Source organism: Lynx canadensis, chromosome B4, assembly GCF_007474595.2.
Source record: "Lynx canadensis isolate LIC74 chromosome B4, mLynCan4.pri.v2, whole genome shotgun sequence".
NCBI classification, from domain to species: domain Eukaryota; kingdom Metazoa; phylum Chordata; class Mammalia; order Carnivora; family Felidae; genus Lynx; species Lynx canadensis.
The window spans coordinates 67,841,930-67,869,360 of record NC_044309.1 but is presented as its reverse complement, the minus strand read 5'-3'; the positions used below and the strand labels follow the sequence as shown (position 1 = coordinate 67,869,360).

General features: G+C 35.5%; 1 protein-coding gene across 1 annotated transcript in view; it reads right to left on the bottom strand.

Moving 5' to 3' along the window:
- The window catches only part of CNTN1 (contactin 1), a 375,068-nt gene that overhangs the window by 240,994 nt on the left and 106,643 nt on the right, over positions 1-27,431 (bottom strand). The window contains 1 exon segment of the mRNA XM_030322283.1: positions 14,082-14,180. The gene's annotated coding sequence lies outside the window, so the exon portion shown is untranslated.

The following is a 27,431-nucleotide window of genomic DNA, read 5'->3' as shown; positions in this document are numbered from 1 at the left end:
AATTAAAAAAAAAAAAAAAAGAATGAGACTCTAGTATGAAGAGAATCAAGTAAACTAGCCTAGGGAACATTACTTATTAATTGAATAGAAATTTTAGCTATAAGCTGCCTAGCTTCCAATGCAAAGTAAAATAAAAAGAAAGTAAAGGCAATCAGTTATACAGCTCACACTGAATAAAAGAAATAAGAATAATTTTGAATTAAAGCATTTTCCCAACATTAAACACTAAGAGAAATTTTGACTTTACAGAAACGTCATTGGGAAAAAAACAATTTAAAATAAAATCTTCAATGAATATTAAAAGCATTCTTTACATACAATTCTTATGTTCATTCTGATATCAAACTGCAGCCCTGAGAATCCATCCTATGTAGCCATAAAGCTTACTGTCCTATGACAATATATGTGTAGAGTTTAGGAGTTCTAGAGTAACAACTCACTCCTTCCTGCTGAACTCTCACTATTGCTCCTTATTTAGGCATGTGCCTGTGCATAGCTAGTAAGATACAGCTCTAATTGCTGTCTACATTATCAATTCATTGTTTCATCTCTTCTCTAAGATGTTTGAAAATAAGAAAATTCAAATAATTTTCAGCTCACACTTTTACTTGTCATAAATAGGTCACACAATGTTTGAAAGTGACACAAACTGAAAGGAGTAACCATTAGTGGATTTGAATTTTTTTCTCAAAAATATGCACATGAGAAAAAAACATCTGTGGCTGATTTGAATTACTTTGTTACAGATATTGGACAATAAAAACTGCTCTATGGGGTGATGATGCATAGGAAGAAATGAAATGAATACTTAAGTCTGCAGGAGACTTCACGGAAGCATGTGAGTCCTTAATACTCTCACCATCCACCCCCATTGCTGCCATCTCTTTTTTTTTGCAATTACTGATAGATTTCCTCTATTCTTTTCATATCAACTGTCCTTATGGTTTTGTGGTTTTTCTAACTTCTACTGCCATGCCATTGCTAAAGTAAATTCTTCTATCACCTATAAACTGAAACTTTCCATGGATTTGTTTGCTGAATTCATTCTAGATCAGGCTCTAAATTCATCACATGATTCTGTTTCCCCAATTTAGTCAATCTGCATATAATCATTTTTACTGCCTACATGAAATATTTAATTTCCATTCTACTCATATGCATTTTTGTTATGTTTCTTTACAGCCTAAACCTAATCACTCCATTCTTTTAAGTTTTGGTTTTTTTCAACGTTTGTATTTATTTTTGGGACAGAGAGAGACAGAGCATGAACGGGGGAGGGGCAGAGAGAGAGGGAGACACAGAATCAGAAACAGGCTCCAGGCTCCGAGCCATCAGCCCAGAGCCTGATGCGGGGCTCGAACTCACGGACCGCGAGATCGTGACCTGGCTGAAGTCGGACGCTTAACCGACTGCGCCACCCAGGCGCCCCTAAGTTTTGTTTTTTAAGTTTATTCATTTATTTTGAGAGAGAGAGCAAGTAAGGAGGGGCAGAGAGAGGGAGAGAGAGAATCCTAAACAGGCTCTTCACTCTCAGCACAGAGCCTGATGCAGGGCTCAAACTCATGAACCATCATTATTTGAGCCAAAGTCAGATGCCTAACCAACTGAGCCACCCAGGTGCCCCTAATCACTCCGTTAACAAAATAATAAATAAATAGGGGCTTTATTTCTTTGTAATTTGTTTCATATGCAATTATGTAATGGTTTATGAAGATTAAATCCTAAATTACATCTTAAATAAATAATCATATATATGACACAATATGACAAAAATATTTCCTAAACAAAATTAAAATATTGGTTTTTATTAACACAGTTGACCATGTTTACAGGCACATGGGTGGCTCACTAGGTTAAGACTCCGACTTTGGCTCAGGTCATGATTTCACAGCTCATGGGTTTGAGCCCCACAGCTGGCTCTGTGCTGATGGTTCAGAGCCTGGAGCCTGCTTCCGATTCTGTGTCTCCCTGTGTCTCTGCCCCGCTTCCACTCGCGCTCTGTCTCTCTTGCTCTCATATATAAATAAACATTTTTTAAAAAGCCATGTTTATTGTTACACCAGTGATAGCATTTTAATGTGTGGGGGATAAGCTCAGGAATCCCCCGGGTTTATACCAATGGGTTAACAAAGCATAAAGAAATACAAAGTCATAAAATGCTCACACCTGAGTTTGGGTAAATCAGATTGGCACCCCAAGAATAGAGGGGGGGGCAAAAGCCCAAGAATAGGAAGGCATAAAGGTGCCAGGAATAGGGAGGTGCAAAGGCACCCCAAAATAGAGAGGGGGTGCAGAGCCCCCAGAATAGAGAGGGAGAGGCAAAGGCCTAAAATAGGAATGGTGCAAAGGTACCCAATACATAGGTATATAAAATAAACAGGATTAGATATTCAGGGTGGAAGCACCCCCAATTTAGTACTATAGCAGAAAAGCTGCTTTCACAGGAGGATAGGGCCAGGTTAAGTAAATTGGTGAATTGGACTATGAACCACTGTACTGCAGGCAAAGCAGCCCAGAGGGGAGATGGTTAACAAAAGAAAAAGTGCCTTATTAACCCTGAGGTTATTCCCCCTATCTGTCTTATCCTCTAGGCTAGCTAACTTAAACAGACATGGTGCCTCCTGTCTGCCATTAACAACCATCTACCCATCTGCCCAGCACCAGGATTTTGTTTTATATTGACCCAAACCCCAAACACTGTATATCTTCAAAAACCCCCTTTTCCCTCATGTCTCCAAGTTAATGCTCCCAGTTTGTCTCTTTGTACATGCCCATCATGTTTGTAAACCTTCTGATCTTAATAAATATGAGGCAAGGACCCTTATTCAGGGCTCTTTTCTTTTCCCTGACATTAGCCATCTCTCACTTTAATCCTGCGCCTGCTCTTTTGCTGGCCAAAAGAGAACTTTAGACTTAGAGTCTATGACATTAATGAATATGCAAAACACTTATCACACTTCCTAGCACAAAGTACAAAATGAACAAATGTTGGTATAACCAATTCTCCCTCTAAATAGTGCTTTATTTTGTCAGCAAAATAGAGTAATTTTGCTGTGACACAGGTGATAACATCTTCAGGCAATTAACAAACTAAATTTCTGTTCTTCATTCTCCTTATTTTACCAATTGCTAGGCAGTGCACTCTTCATAGTTCTTTGTATGTAGTATCTATTGCATATCTACACTTTGCTGGACTAATTTAATCCTAATCAGCTTTGTATATGAGAAATGGAGATTTATACAATCTCCATTTCATTTTAACACATTTACTCATTTCTTCCTAAATTACAAGTGACTGAAATTTTTGTTTTTAACAGTATAACCAAAGCACTTATTTTCAATCCATTGATTGACAAATGACTAGTTCTTTTAAAGAACTAATTTTATACTGACTCTGAGAATGTCTCAGTGAGTACCCATTTCCTAATCAATGTTCATGAATTTCTTGCAACATTATACTTCTGTAGTTAAGATCTAAGAATTCTGTTTTGAATCACAGAGGAGTGATTTTCTTTCACTGAAGTTTCCTTTCTTTTCTTAAGAATGTTTCTCGAAATAGATAATTTAGAGAAGCTAAAGAATTCATTAAAGAACATTTTCCCTTAAACTAAGAAATTAATTACATGAAGAACATTAAATCTGAATCAAGAGTCCTACAATTAAGGAAAAAATACTGTAATTTTTGTATTATTATTAAATTTCTAACCAGTATGCTTTGAAACTTATTTTTCTATATGTAGGTATGCTTAAATAGTAGATCCTTAGATAATAAGTCTCAATCATCAGAAACTCAGTTTCCACATGTAAAAACTAAAGATTAGTCACAGTTTTATAAAAACTAACTCCTTCCAACTCTAAGATTTCATTTCATCCTTGATGAGGGAATGGCCAACAAATTCTAAATAATCTTTCTCTTAGGTTACCCAAAAATATTTTTTTTCATTACTGCATGAAGCATCTATTTAAGTTCAATTTAAATGAAAGGAGGGTGTCACTTAAAGACATTAATATTTCCATAGGTGAGGCTACATCCTACTACCATAAAGACCATAGAAAATAATATTTGTAATACTATTTTGTATTTAATAACTTCAAAACAATCATTTTGCCAAAGAATTTTATTTTTTCCTATACAAAATGATTTGTTTAAAAATCAACACTATTTGGTATTCATGCTCTCCTGCACAGGTCTCAACCAAATATATCCACGTAAACGATTGGCCATGTTTTCTCTCTTCTAATTGAGTATTCTGGTACAAATAACCATGTCTCTCAAAATATTTATTATTATTTATGCCTGATCTACTCTCCTCATAAATTTTCTATTTATTTAACATCTTCATTAAGTTCCAGTGAAACAATGTTGCATTTCAAGTCATCTTTAACAATATCAGACAACTCAGACTCAATAAGACACATTTTTATGGCCTAGATCTCTGTTTATCTGGCAGGTCATTTATTTCTAAACACATTGTTTTATATAATTTGTCATTCAGCTATGAATAGGCCACAGTATGGAATATATTCACCACTTTTTAAATATTTTCTTAACAATGTTACTGCCTCATTGTGAACTATTTTATTATCATTGTTATGACTTAAATATGTAAGTCAAGAAGACCTTAGTATCAACATATTAGTGACAAATATTAAGCAACTGTTTACAATAGATCAGGCAATGTGCTAAATGCCGAGGATATGGATAGACATAAACAGAATGATGATTGTGCCCATGAGTCTGAAAACATTTTTAATATTATGTAAAATAGTTTAAAAGAGTTCAATTATTTTCATCCCTGCTATTTACATAATGTAAGTTCTACCTAATACATGATTTATCTTTTATTAAAATATTCAAAATATTTTTGTTGGACAGAACATCTGCTCATGTTTTAAATCACCAAATATTTTTATATGAATTTTCTAGTCAATAAAAATCAGTAAAAAAAAAAAAAAATAGAAAAAGAAGAAAAAAAAGAAGAAAGAAACCACATAGTATGGTCATTCCAAATCCCTGAACTTGCCATTTACAACATATTCCTTGTGAAAACTAACACAAAATATACTCATGGATCATGGTGGTGGGAGAGAGGGTGCTATAAGACATAAAGATATGTAAATCTTGGTAGCCAGGCATATTCCCTAAGTCATAGCAAAGTTGGTCTTCATTGAGATTGAAGACCATACTCATAAAGAAGCTAAAATTGTTGACTTGACATTCAGATCTCCAGGTACAGGTATACTTTAGGTCAAGATAGACTTTTGTCATAAAAAATTCCTACTACAAAAAAAAAAATTCCTACTACTACAGGATTCATCTTACATTTGATATGTCCATTTACATAATATGATCCCCAAAGTCTATTAATTTAACAGTGTGACTCAAACATAGTGTCTTAGAATTAATAAAATGTAGTAACATTAATTCATGTGACCATTCATTCATCACATATTTATTGAATATCTACTATGTTCATGGCCCTGTTCTAGACTCCAGGAATGCAATGATCAATAAAACAGAAGTGATACCCTTTCTATTCTTTAGTTATATACAGAAAACTTGCCTGATTAATATCACATTTTCTCCTGAAGGAGTTAAGAAGGAAAAAAGTTTCTGAAAGCATCCTCCCAGGGAAAAGCAGTAAAAAAAGTTCTTATCACTAATTCACATTTTAGAGGAAACAATAATAAACTGGGTAATATCAATTTATTAAAAAGATATTACTCATCAATCTACTCAACGACATTTAAGCTGATCCATGTATTGGGCATCTTGTTAAATGTATGTATTTCCTCAGGTGTCATTTTGTTCTTTATCCATCATTCAAATTTTCCACACTTGGGCAAAGTGACCTTTTTTTCTTTTAGAGTTTGTTTATGGATAGTTTACTTTTCAAATTATACTTGACTTTCTTCTAATTACAGACATCTTGGGGCGCCTGGGTGGCGCAGTCGGTTAAGCGTCCGACTTCAGCCAGGTCACGATCTCGCGGTCCGTGAGTTCGAGCCCCGCGCCAGGCTCTGGGCTGATGGCTCAGAGCCTGGAGCCTGTTTCCGATTCTGTGTCTCCCTCTCCCTCTGCCCCTCCCCCGTTCATGCTCTGTCTCTCTCTGTCCCAAAAATAAATAAACGTTGAAAAAAAAATTTTTAATTACAGACATCTTAATAAAATAAATTTGTAACTTTGCACTGGTTCCATTATGTATGTCCATTTTAGTTAAAAGATAGGTGAACACACCTATGAACATAGGAGTACAAAATATCATCGAATGCATCCATGCTTTGACATTTGAAGGTTCCTGCAACATGCAAAAAAAATAGCAAAATTATGGGAATATAGCAGAGAAATTTTAATCTCTTAATCTTGAACCTATAGTTTTAAAAACAGGGTAAACTCAGTCTTGGTTTTCTAACCTTTAAAGTGAGAATCTCATCGTCTTCTAGAAAGGATTAAATGAGAACATGCATTAAAGCAATTATCTCAGCACTAAAGACATAGTTTGCTTCCTCTATCCTTTCAAGTTAACTACCTCTTTTTAGTGTGAACCTCTAAATTTTTCAGTGAACATCATTTATAACTATAAGTAATAAACAATGATACAAATATTTTAAAATATCCTAACTGTCCTTTGCTGCATCCAGGAGATTATTCTTGATGCCTTCCCCTACTTTTGTCTAGAGCCCAATTTACATGCACTATGTACCTGGTTTACATCTTTACAAGAGCTATCTTTGTCCAATAAACTTTGTTTGCTCCTCTCTTTTTTTCAAGAGACTGTTTTTTTTCCATGGCAACGGGGAATAGACTTCCCTTTGCATAACCACTGCACAGAGAAGGGTCTTAATAAGCATTTGCTGAATTAATAAATTAGAATGATCGGTGACCTCAAGAGATTCATAATTATGTAGCATGGGATATCTATTACCTATGTACATAGCATTATTCCATCTATTAAATCGTGCCATAGTATCTAACATATAAAAATCTGTTCCACTAGAATATAAACTCTTTGATGGAAAGATTCATGTTCTATTCATCCTTGTATCCCCAAAGTCTGGCATAGTGGCTGACATATGTGTAGAATTTGGCAAATGTGGTTCCCCAGCGGAAGAGAATTACTTAGAACTTGGGAAGATGCTGCTATTAGCCTTGTGTTCAAAAGTTTAATTCAGAGGATTAAAATGGCAACTAAAAGCTTCACTTGAAAAGAATAGTCATAAAGCCCAGATAACCCTTGATAAATCATCTTTGCTTCTGTGTGTGGAATTAATTGGAATGCAGATATTTTATTTTTTTTAAGTAAACTCTGTGCCCAGCATAGGGCTTGAACTCATGACCTCAAGATCAAGGGTCAATGCTCTACTGACTGAGCAAGCCAGGTGCTCTGGAATGCAGATATTTTAGAAATGATCACACCAGCAATAAATATCAGAGTTTCAGGTATATTGGCATAAGACATTTGGCTAGTAAAATAGATAGCAATAGATTGACCTGAGAAATATGGTTGATGTATGAGAAAAATAAGTTTATCGTTTAGATGGAAGAACAAAGGAAAGAATGGTGTTAATTCAAAGTTTATATATGTGGCAAATGGAAGTATCTCTTCTGCTTAGAACCCATGTATCCATCTGAAGGTCAATTAGAATAGCTGTAACGTCAGCACCTTCCTATGAACGTTACTATGCCTGGCACTTTTTCATGGTGGCAACTGTCATGTAAAAAGTACTTAATTACATTAAAAAATTCTACTTAATTTGTAAGCACAAATAATTATCTAAGAATATAGTGATTTAAAGGTAGATAAGTCTGAAGACAGAAAAGAGACCAAATGACTTGTAATCATCTTTATGTTCACTGAGGCACTGCTATCACCGCTTTTAATAGCCAATACAGGGAGGTGCACCTGGGTGGCTCAGTGGCGTTAAGCATCCGACTTCCGCTCAGGTCATGATCTCATGATTCCTGGGTTCAAATCCTGCATCAGGCCCTGTACTGACAGCTCAGAACCTGGAGCCTGCTTCCAGATTCTGTGTGTCACTCTCTCTGTTCCCCTCTCCTGCTCATGCTCTATCTCTCTCTGTCTCTCAAAAAGAAATAAACATTAAAAATTTTTTTAAACAGGCAATACAATATAAGGAACTTTTCTAAACATACAATTAAATTCAAATTTTTCATAGACCGAAAAATTCTCTTTTTGGTAGGGGTTAAATTCTGATTCTCTAATTACTTACTTACTTACTTACTTACTTACTTACTTACATTAACCTTCAGCATTATTTTCCAGCCAATTTTTCATTTACTAGCCAATCCAAGGCCAGAATTCAAATATAGAAAACACAAAACTAGGAAATAAAAAATAAATTTCATGCTCTCGATAATTTTACAGAATAAATTTTTTCAGTAGTGAACATCTTTGAATTTTCTACTAAAATGTTCCCTCCATAGATGATCACCATTCATCATGATTTCAAAGCACATCAAAAAATTATAATAAAAGTCGTTTCCTAGGTTCAAGTAAAGGGAACAACTGCATTGTTTTCCACTATTCTTGCCTACTTGTTCTGGAACTTGGGTGCCCTCATACTGACCTATTTTGTTTATTACTGGTCCATCCAATTCACCTCTTGGCTGTCTGCTCAGCCAGTTCTTCAATAGATCCTCCTGTTTGTCACCCAGCTTTTCTTCTTGCCAACTAATATATCATCTTCCATCTGTTTAAATTCCTATGTTCTTTCTGGCACAGCTCTGCCTCCAGATTCCCTCCCAGCCACCTACCTTGCTGCCCTCCATCTGCTAGCATGACTAGTGTCTTTTCTAACCTATTATCAATCTAAATTGTCTTCAACTTTCCACTTGAATTTCTTTATCAAAGGCTCATCTCTTAAAGGGTTACTGCAATTGCAATCATAACATATCATACAATCTTGAAGTAGAAAGGGAAGTTAAAAACCATTAGGTTCAAACATGCATTTCATGTTTTAATTCTTCTACCCTTTAAAGTCAATTAATGTTCTCAATTTCTCTCAGTGATGGTATTTTGAAGTAATAGAGTGTACCACCGAAAGAGATCATTACTGTCTCTTGGTATATATTCTTCAGAGCACTACCTCTGTGTGGCCCAATTCTTATTAGTCTTATAGTTAATTGTGTTTGGTTCATTGTTCCAAAGTTTGGCATTTACTGATTACCAAAAACCTTTTTTTGGACACCACATTTTCAAGACAATTCAATTCAATTTTGTAGGCTTAATGTAGCAGAAATATTTCTTAATTAGGATGTGTGTTGCTTACTGGATACCAAAGACATTATATAAACAACACTAGCATTTGATAATTACAGTTTCAGAATTTGATATTTTAGGAGCATAAGGTGGCATTTTCCCTTGACATTGATTTAGTCGCTGGATGAGGTAGATGCTTGTTTTTATGTAACAGAAATGCTACAAGTTAAAGCAGACTCAGGAAAATGATGAAACTTTAGACCTATGTAGCTTGCCATTAGACTAAAAACTTCTAATTGTCCATTCATATTTCTAGAGGATATCCCCTCCCTCTTTCAACCACAGCTTAGAAAAAAGCTAAGCTTATGTTTAGAGGAGGTTCACCCAGGATCTGCCCTTAAATCTGAAATAATATAGCAATTTAATAAAATGGTAATTATTTTTAAAGACTTAAATCATTTATTTTAAATACTGGGAATATATAATTTCCATTGATGTTAATTGGTGTTAAAGATGTTAAGACTTTTTCATGTTTGTTTTAATACAGGTTTTATTATTATTTGAGTATGGTAAAGCCAATGGATCTGATGATAACTGCCACTGAAAAGATACTTGTTACACTCACAGATCCCAAGAGAAGGGGGGCATACCATGCATGGGGGCACACAGGGAATCTTAGGGCTTGGGGGTCAATCAAGAGGCAGAAGGAGAGGGGGAACTATAGGCAAAAAGCCTTTAGTGTGATTTTCTCAGGAAGGAGAGAGGATAAAAGTGGATTTACGGGGGCTAGTTTGAATTACTTCAGAAGCTCTGGGTAAGCACCAGAGCCATCCCTAGTTGTCTGGTACAGGTCCCAGGGGTGATTAGGGCAGGAAGAAATTGGCCAGAGTGTGAAAACCTTGATAAAGAAGATGGTTTAAGGTGTGGACTCCAGGTTGCTTGATTTGCACTTGAAAAGTTCACTCAGGGGTCATTGGTTTACTAACTAGTAATTGGCTAACCTCAGGAAGGGCAAATCCTCCCAGGGTCAGCAAAGCGAGGCATTAGAATATAGAAAATAAAAGGCAAGATTAATACAATATTTAATTTAGAATGAACAATCATTTAAAAATGTTCACCATTCATCTGATTCAGGGGTCAGAAACTTTTTGAGCATTAAATGCCCCCAATGGGATTGAATAACAGATGTGAGTGCCCAATCACTATAAAAATAAGTCTAAACATGTTATTCTAGTGGTTAGGGTCTTAATAATCTGCTCCCACCATGTTTGTTCTCAACTCTACCAGTCCAATTCCTCTATTTCAACCCTGACACTGGAATATAAAATATTAATTTTTGCTTTCATGCTTTTATGTATATTCTTTTCCTGGGCTCCATTTAAAAATTTTGATTATGGTTCCTTATTTGTCCTATGACACTTAAACTTTCACCAAATGTTTTAGATGACACTATGTTGTACTTTTGTTTCCTACATTTGAATTATTTGTTCTAGTGAAAGCACCGCCCCTCTTCTTTTTTCACAACTAGAGAGCCAGAATCCCTAGCAAGAGCACACAGGAAGATCTTTAAATAAATTCTTCATTACACTGAGTTGTTTTATGAGAGGAAAGTGACTAGAAAGCAATGAAAAACAGAGTAAAATTTATATTTATAATCAGAGGGAAGACATTGCTGAAACATTCATGAAGCTGTATTAAAATGACACATCCCTCAGAGTCAAATTTTAGGAGCATTTTTAAAAGGAAAATAATTCAAACACTAATTTCTTACAAAATATATTTTAGGGAGAAATTAATGTTACTATTTTTCCAAAGGGAGAAAAGAGAAGATACAATTTCTTGGTGTCACTCTTTGTTATAAATTCATACTTTGGGGCGCCTGGGTGGCGCAGTCGGTTAAGCGTCCGACTTCAGCCAGGTCACGATCTCGCGGTCCGTGAGTTCGAGCCCCGCGTCAGGCTCTCGGCTGATGGCTCAGAGCCTGGAGCCTGTTTCCGATTCTGTGTCTCCCTCTCTCTCTGCCCCTCCCCCGTTCATGCTCTGTCTCTCTCTGTCCCAAAAATAAATAAACGTTGAAAAAAATAAATAAATAAATAAATTCATACTTAAAAAAGTTTCTGAATTTGACAAAGTTTACAATTCTTCAGAACTATTTACTAAAAAAATACAGGGGAGACTTCCTTATCATAAAAAAAATAAACTCAGATTGAAAAAAACTTTTATGCGTGTTTTAAGTTTGGAAATGGACATACTATCTCTCTTCAAATGTTTCTAGTCTCCTAATCTTCCATTAAATGATCCGTAACTTTTTTACAACCCTAGTTTATGGCTAATGTTAAATATAGGACATATAGAGATATATAAAAATATAGAGATAGATTTTTACTTAGATTTATTATAACATATGTACAAACAACCCTTATTAGTATAAGTATTATACTAAAAAGAAAATGGACAGCTTACCATTTTAAAATACCCTTCACTGATTTCTTACTCTACTGTCACCTTTAAAATACATTTTTAAAGTAAATTACAAAGCCTTACATTAGTGAATCATAATATTTCAGAATTCTTATAAATTGATTTTAAGGGGCATTAATTATGTATATCAATTATTCATTAAGTACATTTTTCTTTCAAAATCTTATAGCTAATATTTCACTGCTATATGGGTTTCTCATTCCATTTCCTCTTTCCATTTATCATACCCTTTTTGTATGTCCTCGGTCTCCTTTCTAACTGTATCTAATATGATTATGCTTTGCCATAATAATCATTATTTAAACTCATTTTGGCGTCTCACTTCATATATTGTGGTCAATATTCAAATTTTCTCATTAATCTCTTGTTAGTTTCTCCCAATTGACAATCTATAAAAATTAATTACAACTACTGTGGGAACTGGGAGCAGAGCACATCTCATTCCAGATTTCCCTCACATGATCCAGGAAATATTCTTTATCTAACCATCACATATTTTCAGTGATATTGAGTAATGGTTTGAGTTGAGACTAGAACAATGACAGAAAGATTTAACAAGTGCAGTGCTACTCAGACCCCTTTGTTTATACAATCTCCCCATGTTAGCCCATTAATTTTACTGCTACGTTCTTGTCATCCAGCATGGGGGCTTTTCTTCTAGTGTCACCTCAGTGATCAAACAAGTAGCACTGCCATTATGCTCATCACTCAGAATTTAATATGTCTTTGGTCAATAAATATCTTTTAGTTTCTGCCCCCTCCCTTCTTTTTCATTTTCATTTCTATTCCATTTTACTAGCTGTTAATGGGCCACCTCAGTCAGGAGGCATTTGAGCAGGAATGAACACCATGACTCAGCATCAGGAGACTCTAAAATGTATAGGGGCAGCTATTTCTCCTTCCTATCTTCCCCTCCCTAAGGAAAAACTCAACGTGTGAGTTTCCTCCTGTGCCTAAACTAGCTCAGCTTTGCAGATTTAAACACGTTCTATGAGTTCTGTGCCACCATACTACCAGGCAGTTGAAAGGAAACTCAAATATAATAGAATAATACCACAACAGAATTAAAATGCATTGTGAAATGCTTGAAAGGTAGTTTCCCTGTGTTCTTATTATCATTGCTCTGTATTTCTCTCCTTTTTTTTTCTAATAGGTGATGCTTATTCACAAAGCATACTTAGCATTATCTATTACCGGTTCTTGATAGATTATTTAGCAAACATAATTTTAAAAACTTAGCATCATATTTGAGGAAGGACATATACATACATGTTATATTGCGTATATTATGTTCTATCAATTATATATTATAGTGTATATGTGTAGAAATACATATGTGTATATATATGCATGTGTGTATATATACTAATAGTGTGGGTGTATATATATATATATATATATATATACACATTAATAGTGCATATTTACCGTTTAAAATTATCCTTAAAATGTTATATTTAATGCTATTTTCCCACCCTGAAGAGAGGTCAAGGAATTCATATCATACCGCACATTATTTGCATATTTCTTAATTATTTGCCATGATATTTAAACAAGCAGTTTTAATTCACAAAGACTGATAAATATAGTAGTACATTATTTTTACTGTTCAGTTTTTCAGAGTTTTTGTGGATTTTATTTGGCTTTTCTATACTGGGTTCTATAATTCCATAAGTTTAATTTTGAAAACATCAAGAAAAAAAATAAAACTTTTCGGGGGGGGTAGTAAATTCAAAATATGCCATCTACCCACTCTTTTTAAAGTAAGGCATTCTGGACAGGAAGAAAGAAAACAAAACACGTAGAAGTCAAACTGTTTTGTTTCTGACAACAAGGTCTTCCTTCAAGGACATGCTATTCCAAATTATTTCAATTCCATCTGTTCAATTTGTATGCAACACAGTATTTGAGTTTGAGTACCTCAGTGCCATCCTCTACTTCTGGTAGAAGGATTGAACATTTTTGGTGTCTATCAACATCTTTCACCATCATTTGAAAACGTTGACAATAAGGAAATAATCCGAGCCAAAGGAATACCACAACCCTGCTAAAACTTCTCCAGAAGGAGATAATTTTTTTTATTGATTCAGCTCACGCTCAGTGCTGCCCCTCCCCAATTTGCAGGCTAGCTATCTAAGACACACACATCGGAGCTCTGGTACATTCTTGAATAGCTTTTGCATGCAAATAAAATACCTTACGGCACAATACTGTCAAAAATATAAAATAAAGTCACCTTTCAATGAACAAAACAATTCAGAACCCTGATGCTGCATCGCAATACTGAGGTCTGAGTCAACGTTACTAATACCGCATCACCGTTATCCCAACTCAGCACATTCTCACTTACAATTACCTAGAGAAAAACCTTGTGCTTACCTGATATGCTGAGTTATCTGTTGTGCTGGGTATAGTATTTATTGCAAATTGTCCATTTGAATAAATGCAGCGACAGTTATACCACAATACGCCTCTCTCCTGCAGCAGAAAGCAAGTTAAAAGGACTTCAAGCTGTGACCTCAGAGGCAGGCACAGCCGCTCCCATCCTTCAGCCAACCTTCTGGGAAGAGCAGGTTAGATGACAGCGAAGCTGGCTCTCTACATAGCAATACTTTCAAATAAAGCATTCTGTGCTGGGAGCTAGGGGATTTACATCTTCCAAATTCGGCTGGCCTGAGTCAATGCTGCTTCTATGCCTGAAAATATTAAGCATTTCACTGCAGTCACTTAATGCAAGAAACTATCTGAGGCGACTTCACAAACCCTGTCATTCTGTTCGGAGACTAAAGAATGAGCACCGCATGCATAATTCATGCATTAAAATCTTCAATGCACTTCCTGTAGCTGCTGTTCTATCCAGTAATGGGCTATTGATCACCTCATCGCTAAGACAATTGAAGCTCCGCAATTGGTTTATTTCCACAAATAAAATTACAACCTAAATCACAGGCAGAAGGCTCCAACTCTGCAACATCCACTCAGGGAAAACACTCACATCGAGGAGATAACATTTGCATACTGCAGAATGTTTAAACTGGACTCTCTTTGGCAGAAACACTGTACTATCTGCTTCTTTTATTCAAAAGACATACTTTCTGCAGATTTAGACTGAATATTTTACATTATAAGTGAGATATACAGAGTTGTTTTTTTTCCTTACCATTTCAGGAAAATCAACAGGCTAAACTGAAAATTAAGAAAAAAAAATAAAACATAAAGAGTGATGTATGGCTACAAATTATAGGAGATGTTTCCTGGATTCATGTGGATAACCTTTCTTAGAAGAATTTAATTTAAATTCTTTTTAACAGTGGGTACATGTGTTCATTACTGCTAAGTATTTTGGATGGTAAGCACCTTTTTTTTCTGGTAATGTCAATAGTTCTGAAAGCCCTTTCTCTTAGAATTTAAGCTTCTAAGAACACACCATGGTTTCTATTGTTCTTTTTTCAGTGCCTCAAAAAAGAAACCTTTAAAACAAAATGTTCATTTCATTAGGCTGATATTCATCAAGGAAAAATACAAATAGCATTTTAAAATGTCATAATAATATTTACAACAAACACTAGAGTGAGAGAGCCATGTAAAATAGCAAATGTATACAAATGCTTGTCAATTTCCCAAAGTATCTTTAGTGTAAAAATTAATTAAGCTTTCTTTTTCTACCAAAAGCAGACTAAATATGATGTTATTAAGATCATTTAGAAGCCTAATACCGTGTCTTTCCAAAGCCTCTCTTTATTACATATACATAGGTACCAGGTACACATACAAGTGTCATAGTTTTGTGTTATCACATCTGACTTTTTGTAAGATCTGAGTGAAATCTGCAATTTCACAGCTCAGGGCTAGACTAGACTAGAGAATAATATAGACCAAGATATAGACCAAGAATAGAATATAACCAAGGTTTGCCATCTAACAGTTACACTGCACAAGAAGCAGTTCAGCCTTGGAGGAAGAATGGTCACAGTGATTTCCAGTCAATAAACCAGGAGCAACTGATATCAGCCTGTGAGGGTAGGAGGAGTGCTGATGACAACATGGATGGAGTTCACGGAAGTTCGGGGAAACATTTCTTTCTTCCAATGCATGTGAGAGCGTGCCTACTAGGTCATAGAAAAGATAATTGCACCTAACTGATCAAAATGATGCTAAAATATTCTAAATGGCAGTCTGAGAAATTAACTATCCAATTGCTATGTTTATTATATATCCCACATTCCATAATGTTTTGTCCTACCCCGGGCAGACTATATGCACATTTATGTATATTGCCTCTAACCTAATAAACTTCAAGTGAACTACATAGTAGACCTTATTTTAAAATATTTATCTGAGTGACATTCTTTATTCTTTAAACAGACGATTGAAAGTCTTCAAACATTTTAAAAATCATAGAAGTTATAGCTAAGGATTAATATCTTGCCATGAGTTTTATCAAATTAATCACCTATAGAAGCAGTTTTGTATGAAGATAACATCTCATTTAAAAATAGTAGGAAATTGAAAACTTTAAAATGCAAGTTATCAGGTATGGGGATATAGAGTACAATCATTTTGGAGATATAAATTGCTGACATAAACTAAAATAATTACTCATGTAAGCATTAGAAAATTAACCTCTCTGAGATGACGTGATTCAATAATGCATAACCAGGTGGATAGGAAAAGCTTAGTTCATCCCTCCTGAGGTGAGTGAGGACAAAGTCAGTATCTTTTCTCCCATACAAATAAACACTCAAGACCCAAGTCTACAATGAAGATAGCAACTTTGTATCTACTTGGTGAATTTTCACTATCAGTGGTCTTAAAGGTGGGGAGAGACCTGAGAAACACACACACACAAACACCTCATCAACCTAGAAGAGATCAACACTAGAAGTCTACAAAGAAGAATACGGCATGAGAAAAGTTATAGGGGTGGTAAATCCCTAAAACATCAGAGTGGGAGCCACAAGTAAGCCTTGAATCAAAACAATTCAGGAAAAGTAGCCAATTATACTCTTAGATAAAACAAACCCAAAGGTGATAATAAGAACCAATTTCCACTTTCCGGAAGTCCAGCAATGCATAAGAAAGACACTTGACCGATCTTTTCAAATAGATGGAAAACAGAGATGGAGATTTTGAGATGAATTTCATCTCTTTGCAGATCAAGAGGCTTTCCAATATTTTGAATTTATAAAGCATGTAAAATATAAACTCCATAATGTACGATAGGGTCAATAAAATGAATCAAAATTTGGAAATAAATCAAAGCATATTTAGTCTACTAAACTTGTGATATCTATTAAGATATATAACTAGACTGTCTGACTACTGTCATTTGGAAAAAACGCATAATTTACATCCATTATAAGAAAACATAATGACATGTAACCTTAGGAAAATAACTGAGGCTACCAAAGTTTCTACATTCCTGAGCTCAAGGAATGTAGGAGCAGACTGCATTTGTTCTCTGAGATTTAAGACACTCCTTCTTTTCTTGCTCTGTCCTACCAATACTATAATCATCCCCTAATCATAGCACATTCATTTAATTAAACATATTTATTATGCACCTTCTACAAGAAAGGAATTGTGCTAGATGCTAGGAAAACAAGTACGTACAGGTCAGTGGCTGCCTCCAAAGTAATCATACTTTAATGATGAAAACAGGTAAATACATAGATGCAGAGTGATGAATATAATCACTTTGATATACTTTAAGATACGCAAATGAGATAATTACTAAAAGGCACTGTGTCTGCATGCTAAATAACTGCTGGGTAAGTGTTAATTGTTAATTTTTATTCCACTAGATGAGGCATAGAGGTATAGTAACAGAAGAAATACTGGCATTACCAGCTGCCCATAGGGCATGAGGAAATGATTCATGGAGGTGGTGATAGTTAAAGAAATTGAGTGGTATAAAGGAACTAACATGGGTTTTAATGATTGACAAATTTGAAAATAAATTCAGGCTTCTTTGAATTTATGTTACTTTGCACATGCTACCCATATTCCATGAAGAGCAACTTTATATCATTCGTGTCATATAGAAATCAAGTTAAACATCCATCTCTAGCTTTCTGTGAAAATTAAAAAGGAATTTAGAGCACAAGAGTTAAAATATAGTTTTTGTAGTCATACAGATGAGACTTTAAATTCCACCTTGATTTCCTCATCTTTAAGATGGAGAGGATATCAACATCTTAGTGTTATTAGGAAATTCAAATATCGCAATGTCTATATGTCACTTAACACGTTCTTGACCCAGTAAGACTTTAGAAACATTGATTAATTTTTCCCCAAAGCTTAATCTTGGAGAATATTTTTGATGGAAAATTCATTTTCAGTAAGGAGAACCATGTGCATTTGTGGCAAGGTAGGATATCACATAATATGCTTGAGAAACTGAATTGTGTATGTTATGAGAATCTGAATACAATAGACATTTGTCAGGTGATAAGGCACAATTATATAAAATCTGATTTATATAAGGCTCTTTTAAAAACTTTGTTACAATTCTGACTATATAGAACATTTTTAGCACTGTTAAGAAGTTTGAAGCTATTCTGCAGAGAAAGAAATATTTAAAGATTTCACCAAGAGAATAATATGACTAGATTTTGTGGCTGGAAGATAGACTGGAAGCAGTAAACAGATGAAAAGAATATGTTTAAGAGAATACTATTTGGAATCTACCAGAAGTGATAAGGATCTAAACAAGGCAGATATAGGGATATGGACATAGGGCAAATATTCTAGAGATATTTAAACATCAGAGTCAGTAGAACTAAGTAGTATGAAGAGGTTGGGAGGAATCCTGGAAGGCTTTCAGGACTTGGGTAACTCAGTGTCCTTCTCTCACTCCTATCCAAAGGATAAAAGAATGACTGATATCATAAGAAGATGGTGAGATGAGATTATAATATTATACACAGCAAGGGGGGAATAAACCACCAACAAGATTAAGAGTTGGTAAAGAATTGGATACTTAAAGAATTTACAGCAGACATTTTGAGAATGAAACTGTAGCTCACTAGGTGTTTGGGAGCAACCAGAATTGTTTAAGGAAGTCAAAGAAATAACTCAGACTTGAAATTGTGCAATGAAAATAAGGTGGATACCCTGAGATGTAGGAAACAAAATGAACTGAAAGCCCTATGTTAACTTGCTATCTTGACATCATTTACAAATTGATTGCAAAAGGGAAAACTTCTAGTATATATTAAACATATCCCATAAGAATAAACAATGCTCAGTACAGCCCTTGTGAAATAAGTAGCACTTACTTCTACTTACCATGAGGAGTTCCACTCAAAGAAACTTAAGAAATTTGGTCACATCACATTACTCGGCGATAAAAAAGAAAGAAATCTTGCCATTTGCAACAACGTGGATGGAACTAGAGTGCATTATAGTAAGCGAAATAAGTCAGTCAGAGAAACACAAATACATGACTTCACTCATATGTGGAATTTAAGATAAAAAACAGATGAACATAAGGGAAGGGAAGCAAAAATAATATAAAAACAGGGAGGGAGACAAACCATAAGAGACTCTTAATACAGAGAACAAACTGAGGGTTGCTGGTGGGGTTTTGGGTGAGGGGATGGGCTAAATGGGCAAGGGGCATTAAGCAGGGCACTTGTTGGGATGAGCACTGGGTGTTATATGTAGGGGATGAATCTAAATTCTATTCCTGGTATCATTATTACACTAAATGTTAACTAACTTGGATGTAAATTTTTAAAAATAATAATTAAAAAAGACCCAATTATAATTCAATCTCCATGTAAAATAAAGGTACTAAAAATCCTACTAATGGCTACAAGTATAATTGAAAAATATAATGTAAAGCCTTTCAAGTCTGTGAAGGTATAATATCTCCCAAATAATTATTATAATCCTTATTTAATCATATTTACTTTTAGTTATTTTAAGAGAGGCAGGGTTTTTTTTTTATTTAAATTCCAGTTAGTTAACATACAGTGTAATATTAGTTTCAGGTGTTCAATATAGTGATTCAACAGTTCCATATATCATCCAGTACTCATCACAAGTGCACAGTTTAATCCCTATCACCAATTTATGGTAGTTTTTCTTTTTAAGTGACTAAAAGCTCTTGAAGGTATATTTAACTTCAAGTCAAGACATCAGCAACCAATTCTACCCCATGAGATCTACTGAACAGCTCTGGATATATGCCAGTCTGTCTCTAGATACACATTAGGGAAAAGCTTTGAAAATTGTATCCTACTTGGAAAAAAAAATAGTAAAATAAAAAAAAATAATTAGGGGCGCCTGGGTAGCTCAGTGGGTTGAGCGTCTGACTTCGGCTCAGTTCATGATCTCACAGCTTGTAAGTTCAAGCCCCACATCGGGGTCTGTGCTGACAGAATGGAGCCTGGAGCCTGCTTAAGATTCTGGGTCTCCCTCTCTCTCTTTCTCTCTGTCCCTTCACCACTCATACTCTGTCCCTCTCTCTCTCAAGAATAAATAAACATTTAAAAAAAATTATATCCTGCTTGTCTTCTTCCAGTAACAAATTTAAATACTTACAAAACATTTTGGTCCAAATATTATTTCTAGTCTCAATATTATTTAAGCCTACCTCACTATGTCTCGATTTTTTATTTAACAGAAGTCTGTACCTTCTTAGGTCTTTCAGGATGTTTAAGCTTTTGAAAAGAATGTTCCAACCCATAAGTAACTTCTTCAAGCAGGCTTAATGGGGAAAAAAGGTTGATTTTATGAATTTATGAATGAACAAATGCCAACAAAAAATAGATGATACATTTACTATAATATCTGATTGTATGATACTTTAAAATACAAACTGTTTTTGTAGACTTTTTGTAAGTTTTAGCCTCATTATTACTAAATAGATATATTTTTAACATAACCACATCATGATTATAAAGCACAAGTATATATTGTGTGCATTCATGTGGGATTTGCATATATACACACGTATTTTAAAATTTAAATTATACTGTAGTTCATATTAATGTACATTTAACTTGCTGAATTTCCACAAACTGACTCAGCTATGTCCCTTGCACTCCGATCAACAAACAATACGTAATTAAAGGCCCACCCTCCACTACCTCCCCAAAATAGCCACTGTTCTGACTGTTAACAAGACAGGTTACATATTTTTACACAACGAATCTATAGTGATGCAGAATTCTACAGATCTATAGCTATTTCAGAAATAAGTTGCACAAGTGTTTGGTATTCACACTCTTCCCATTCTTATTTGACCATAGTTTCAAAATATAAAAGGTAACTTTTACACTCTCACTTAATAAAGCAATTTTGTAGAAGTTCCTTTTGATATGAATACCTCAGAACACATTTTATTTTCTACCAAGAGCTAAGTCTCGAAGCAGGATATTAATGTACCAGTAAATTCTTTTGTGAAATATTTGTTTTCATGGAGTTATTATATAAGGCAATCAACTTTACTTTTTCATAAGAAGTTTTATCTTTAAATGTGCAACTGTAATTTCCTGGATAAGATTTTATCACAGATGGTTGTCCTATGAAATTAAAGAGGCATTCATAAAAGCATCTTGAAAATATAACTAATATTTTAGTTTTAGGGAGTGAATATAGGGATCTTTCTGAACAAAGTGATACTTTACTGAAATGCATGAGGGTTTAAATTAAAAATTGATAAGCAATTTAAAATAGGAATAAGTTCTAATTTATAAGGATAACCTATGACCTAGACTGCCTTCTTAGTGCAAAACTATCAAATGCAAAAAACCCTTGGGTACAGAGGCCATTACACAAGCCAGTAATAATTATGTTCGAAAACTACTCCTAATTAGTGATACAAAGAATGAGAGGTTTATGAAACAGAGGGGAGAAAAAAAGGGGTCTGGGGCATACAAGTGTGAATGTAAAGAAACCTGGCTTTCTTCTGATCCAAATACCATTGATTTGAGCCCTTTAACAAATATTCATTGATGGGGCTTATGGATCCAAATCCAGCTCAGTGCTGAGAATTTAATGATCCTTATCCCAAAAGGTTTGGAATCAGTGGTCCATTGGAGCCAGCCCATACCAGCTTTTAAGAGTCTATTTTAATTTTGGGGAAATTGGCAAGCCAGTTTTAAATATAATCATTATTAATAATTTAATGATATAAACCTACATGTAAATAAATTATATTTTAGGAGCGCCTGGGTGGCTCAGTTGGTTAAGTGTCCAACTTCAGTTCATGTCATGACCTCACAGTTTGTGAGATCAAGCCCTGCATTGGGCTCTGTGCTGACAGCTCAGAGCCTGGAGCCTGCTTCAGATTCTGTGTCTCTCTCTCTCTCCACCCATCCCCTGCTTACACTCTGTCTCTCCTCTCTCTCTCAAAAATAACATTAATTTTTGTAATAAATAAATAATAAATTATATTTTAAAAAGATAAATACTCAAAATATATCACTTCATATACATTTTACTATTGTCAGTGCTTTAAAGATTGTTTATACATATTTTATCTGTATGGTGGAAATGCTATATAATAGTGTGCTATTGGGCACCTCTAACTCCATGTTCAATGACATCATGTTGCTAGCTTGAAATCAACCATGGTGAAAATATTTACAGGACTGAAATCAGCAAATGCTAAAACCCAGGGTTTTTTTCTTTTCCCCTGAAAAGCCAGTTGTTAAACATTTAGCAGCATACCTCAGCTTGGAATTCAGTATATAGAAAGTTGTAAAAGTAATTATGCCCAACCAACTCCAACAACACTATTTTCCGATTTTAATTTTAACAGTGTTCCCTCAAAATTTCAATTAATGTTACCAGTATGGACAGGGAAAAGTTGAGTTTTGGTAACCTCTCTTACCCAATTGTACAATGATTGAAACTATAGAAATGTCTGAGAATATTTATCCTAAAAGATCTGTTCTTTTTCCCTATTAAGAACTGGAAAAAACAGTCAAGATACATTCAAAGGTAGTTAGATAATCCAGGTAAACAAATAGTTTATCAACTTACCTTTCCCTTCATCAAATTATAGAAATATTCCTTTATCAAATTATAGAAATATGTTACATAATTCTAGCTATATATATTTTTTAACCATCTGACTGTCCTTCCTTCTTCCACATAATACTAAAAGATTATTTTTTAATATTTCTTTATTTTTGAGAGAGAAAGAGAAAGACAGCACAGGGAAGTAGCAGAGAGAGAGGAAGAGAGAATCCCAAGCAGGCTCCACACGGTCAGCACAGATCCAGAGGTAGGGCTCGATCCCACAAACGGTGAGATTATGACCTGAGCTGAAATCAAGAGTCAAACACTCTACTGATAGATCCACCCAGGTGCCCCAAAAGATTTTTTAAATGACAAAAAGTTGCATATATACCATAAGTTCCAGATGTGCATTTTTGCTATAGTTGAATAGATTATTAAGGTAGCCACTTAAAAATATATAACAATAATTTAAGTGTAGTGTAATGGTTTAAAAGAGTAAGATAGAGGGGTGCCTGGGTGCCTCAGTTAGTAAAGAATCCGACATCAGCTCAGGTCATGATCTCAAGGTTGGTGAGTTCTAGCTCCACATTGGGCTCTGTGCTGACAGCTCAGGTCCTGGAACCTACTTCTGATTCTGTGTCTCCCTCTCTCTCTAACTCTTCACCAGTTCTCTCTCTCTCTCTCTCTCTCTCTGTCTCTCTCTCTCTCTCTTATTTATTTAATTTATTTATTTATTTATTTATTTATTTTAATGTTTGTTTATTTTTGAGAGAGAGAGAGAGAAAATAAGCATTACAGATTCGACTTGAAAAATATATAGGGATAGAGAATGATAATGAGATTCTGCCAGTGTATGAGAAGAATGCTGGGAGGTCCATTCCTAGTTAGTCTTAACTACAATCTTTAAATCCCTCCTAATTTGGAGCACTTATCGGACTACCTCAGAGTCTTTGAAATTGATATGCTTTGATTTGGGTACAGCAGAAAGCTTCAACTTCCTAAGAGAGTGGCACTAGCTTTTGGACAGACTAGCACCATCTTTAGGTTTTCTTAAGCTAGCTGTTTGGAAATATCTAACATCAGAGTTCTGCTGGAACTCTGTACACTCATATCTCAAACGCTATTATAGTTAAAGTCTTTATCCTACCCTTTAAAATACCTTAAATTAGTTGTGAATTAAATTTAACCAAAGTGGCAATAAAGCCTCCATCTGGATCTACTATAAATTACATTGACTCAGATGTCCAGACTGGTGACCTGAAAGAAGGAGCATGCTTTGTCCTGGTGATAAATATTATTACTTTAGTCCTTATTTTCCTTTTACACACAACCTACAATATACAATAAAAAAAACTATTGTGGGATATCAAAAGAGACAAGAAACTGTGTCCCATATCAAGAGAGTAAAGAGTAAAGTAGGAGTAGATTCAATAATATAGGGACATAGAATATTTTAAGATTGGAGAATGTTTGAGGAGATGAGACTTTAAAATGTATTTTATAGTCACTTAAAAGTAAGGTGGACCAGGGGCGCCTGGGTGGCGCAGTCGGTTGAGCGTCCGACTTCAGCCAGGTCACGATCTCGCGGTCCGTGAGTTCGAGCCCCGTGTCGGGCTCTGGGCTGATGGCTCAGAGCCTGGAGCCTGTTTCCGATTCTGTGTCTCCCTCTCTCTCTGCCCCTCCCCCGTTCATGCTCTGTCTCTCTCTGTCCCAAAAATAAATAAACGTTGAAAAAAAAAATTAAAAAAAAAAAATAAGGTGGACCTGGCTGGCTTAGTTATTAGAGCATGCAGCTCTTGACCTTGGGGCCATGAGCTCAAGACCCATGTTAGGAGCAGAGATTACTTAAATAAACTTAAAAAATGTATATTGTAGTCAAATGGTGAAGATAAATAAAGTGAGTCTGAAAGGAGACACTGACTGTAAGCATAAAGAAGCAAGAAGACCAAGAGGAAGTCCACCTTCTCCGCCAGATGTTGACGAAGGACCTGGAGGAGTCACAGGGCAGCGAGTCCTGGGAGGCCCTGTGAGTCACTGAGCTCAGGGTCTAGCTGGCCCAGAAGGAGCAGGAGCTAGCCCGAGCCAAAGAAGCCTCGCAGGCCATGAAAGCCGATCGGAAGCGCCTGAGGGGCGAGAAGACCGACCTGGTGAGCCAGATGCAGCAGCTGAACACCACGCTGGAGAGCTGCAAAGGAGCAGCTGTGAGACCATCTGCAACCAGCAGCAGCACTGCAAGGGCAACCCAAGGCACACCACCGAGCAGAGGTCCTGGCTTCCCCTGTGAGCCATGGGTGCTGTGCTGAGCATTTCAGTGGCACTGTGGCCATCCTAGGCTTTAATGGGCAGCACGTTTCCTGTCTTTCAGTGAGTCATCAACTTTTACAAATGTGCTTTTACTTGAAAATAAAATTTCCAAAGAGATCCAGAAAAGGAAGAAAAAAAAAAAAGAAGAAGAAGCGAGAAGAGATCAAAGACTTATCTGAGTTTGCTGACTGATTCTATGTGGGGGATAGAAGAAGCAATGTTGGGAATAATACCAAGGTTTCTACCTTAAAAAATCAGTGGGTGTTGACAACAGCCAAAACTGATTATCCAAAAATGACAGAAAACAGTGAAGTGTATGTGTCTACTTCACCTCCCCTTTCTTGACTCCTCAGTGTCCTGTCCAATCTCTAATAACCAGAACATCCCTTTATTTGAATACTAGGACAGCATACTTTCCTGGTTCCTTCCTTCCTTCTCTAGCATTTATCTCTCATTATCAGCTCATGTATTTCCCCTTAACTATCTGTAGCCCTAAAGATTTCTCTCTCCTGCCCTATTCCCATCTCCCATCTCCATTTCTTATTTTGTGCTCTCCCTGAGTAGTCTCATCCACTCTCATAACTCAGCAGATAATGTGTAATGAATTCAAGCTTATATCTCTAGCTAAAAGATCTTTTCTGAACACCAGGTCCATCAGCCCGCTTATATGCTTCATGTTTATCCTTGGGTATCTCACAATCCTCTTCAAACTCAGGCAGTTCACAAATGAAATCAACTTATTTTCTCTAAATTTGGTTTTCCTTTTTACCTCTCTATGCTAGAAAATGGTACCACCATCCACTCATCTGCTCATGCCAGAAGCTGAGATCTCATCTTTCAATACTTGAAAGATCATATATATGCTCATGAACTCCAACTGTGTCTCTAGGCAAGATATCTCTTCTGAAGTTTAGACACATAAGCTTTATATTTCTACTTGGTTCTATCACTCTGAAATAACTAGATTCTCAATATTGTTTTCCAAAGTGGGTCACCCTCCAGGCCTTCCTATCCTGGTGAATGGCACCACCCTACACCATGTACTCATGCCTAAAGTCTATGGCTGCACCTCTCTTTTCTACCTCCTAATTATATACTGAATTCATCTATTTTTTTCTATCTTTATTGTCAATAACCAAGGTCAAACTATCATCATCTCTGGCTTAGACTACTGAAACAGGTGTTCTCCCCAGATCCACTCTTGTGCCTGCTAATCCATATGAAATAGCTTATGAGACCACCTAAAATAATCTTTTAAAATGCAAATGTCATCATGTTGTTTACTGGCATAAAAACATTCAGTGTTTTCCACTACAATGAAGATAATATTGAAAATCTTCAGCATTGCATATAATGTCCTATAGCCCCCCTAACTAATCCCCTTGCTTCAACTGTTCTCTTTTCCCCTCAGGTCATCTCTCTGTTTCTTCCTAACTTCAAGAAGTTATTCCCCTTCTTCTGGGAATGATTTTTCTCCAAATATTTGCTTAGCTAATTGACTCATCTTTTGGGCTCTATCTTTTATTTAACCCCTTGAAAAGGATATAGTTCCTTCTGTGATTCATTCTCACAATACTCAGTAACTTTCCTTTACAGCTGACCCAAATTGTAATTAATTATGCATTTAATCCCTAATTTTCCAGTATAATGTAATTTTCACTTCAGTAAAGACCATATTTGTCTCATTTGCCTTTCATTTATCATAGGTCTGGTGTTCATCCCTGTGACTGGCACATAGATGATATTTGCTGAACGCATGGATGAATGAATCAATGGCACAGTGTATGCTTGAATCAGAGGATCTGATTCTTTAGGTCGGAATTATCAGTCACTGTGATAGAGCTAACCAGACAGAACTGAGCTGCCTGCCTTTGAATAAATAGTTCAATTCCAACTTCACATCTTTGGCTAAGAAAACTTGTGTATTAAACTTTCTTAAAAATTCTGTACTACTTGTCTCTGTCCCAGGATTTTGCCTCCCTAGCTTGTCAAACCTGTACAGGTCAATAGACTTTGACCTGTGGTTACCCATGCTGGACAATCTGCTCTGACTTGGTGTTCAAACTCATTTGTTCTTAAGTGGTAAAGTTTTATTCTCTCCACAACCCTACCTACACCCTGACCTACTTGAATTCTCAGTTGTCTTATATTTCCAGCCTAAGACAGAACACTCATTAACTGTTATTAATTCTAATAACTCTAGCTATTGTTTTCATTTTGTTTTCTCCTGGAGAGTCTCTTCAGCCCTTTGAGAATTTTCTTAGCTGGCTCATAAACTTCTGGTAGTTTAAAACTAATGTGTTCAAATCTAGTATAGAAATGATTGCCAGAGATGTGAAAAAAACCCTAATGTCTTTAGCTTTTCTGACTTCTAGTTTCCAAAGTGTGATCTATTTCTGTACTATTAATAACTAAACTATCACTTTCCTCTTTCATAAAAACTCAGAA